Consider the following 1,400-nt stretch of genomic DNA (forward strand, 5'->3'; position numbering starts at 1 on the left):
ATCACGAGGCATTCCATGTTTTCACATTCATACCCACACGCCTGTTTCAGAAAGGAGTCTAGGTTCCTATGTTCATTTGCTGGCCTGAACCCTTGGGCGGGGCTCCGTTTGTCTGTCTGTTTTCTCTGGCAGCCTCTCCACAGACTCTCTTTATGAGGTTGACTATGGCTCTCCATGGAGAGGAAAACCATATTCTCTCGAGTTCTGTGTGTGCTCCCAGTCCCTTCCTTGAACCAGGCAGAGTGTGAGAGCTTCTGGCCAGCCACCCACTGAGTCCAGGGAAGAGTTCCTGTTCCTTCCCACTTGTCTTTCCATCATTGGCCTCCTAGTCTTTCTAGCCCTTTCCTCCTCCTCTCTGCTCTTACTTCAGAGGACCAGCTGCTGTCTTATCCCTGGCTGCTTGGTCAAACCTACTTCGTGCAGTGTCTGAGTCATGAAGCTATTTCTTTCAATTTTCCCTTAACCCCATTCTCAGATATAGTCACTTGGGATAGATTCATAAAGCTAATGACTGACAGGGCAGGTCATTACATCCACTCACAGAAAGGTCACTGCCTTTCACCAGTGACCCTATCTTAGCTCAGAAGCTGTGCTTATGGTCATCTCTAGGCTGTGCTACACAGAACACTCTTATTCTTTTCCTGTCTGGCACTCCGTGCTCCCTGAAAGGGAAACAGGAGCTTTGCAGGTGAAGTGTGTATAGAGCTGTGGGTTCCAGCTGCTTGGGTCTGCACACCCTCTCAGCAAAGAGCTCCTTCTTGGTGTAAAAGGGAACATATCCCTGGTAGTGTACCCTACATTTGTCCTAGAAGGCGCTACACTTTCCATCATCAAGAGGAGCCAGACTCCCTGCTTTAGGGGAAGGCACTGCCCTGCTCTCCCTCTGTCTCCTACCCTTTAGAGACACACAGGGTTGAGGTGATTCCAGAACAGCAACCCCTGGGAAACTACATCTTACAATGTTCAGTCACACCTTCCTTCCTCAGTTGGATCCTCAGAGGATACCTGCCCCATTAGAAAGTACTATGTACTGTCAGTTTCCATTCCTGTGATGTCTGTTCCTGTCAGTCCTTTCTGGAATGGAGTACATCAACCAAACAGCTCTCAGTTTTGTCTGATATTTGCTCTTTGCTCATTAAGCAATGGTGACATAAAAAGAAAAAATAAATCCCACATTTTATTGTTGGACAAAAGATATCAAAGCATTTAAGAAATAGTCTGAAGATCTTTAGGAACACCCGGCCTGTTCCAGAAACAAAGACAAGTATAGTTTGAATCGTTACAGTTAATAAAAGCCCAGAAGACTATAGGAGCACAGTGAGAGGCAGAAGCTACCTGGGCAGGTTTGGGGAGTAGGTAGAGATGCTGTACAGAGCAGCTGTCACCTGACTTTATCACAA

Source organism: Mesocricetus auratus, unplaced genomic scaffold (assembly GCF_017639785.1).
Source record: "Mesocricetus auratus isolate SY011 unplaced genomic scaffold, BCM_Maur_2.0 Super-Scaffold_100024, whole genome shotgun sequence".
Classification (NCBI taxonomy): Eukaryota; Metazoa; Chordata; class Mammalia; order Rodentia; family Cricetidae; genus Mesocricetus; species Mesocricetus auratus.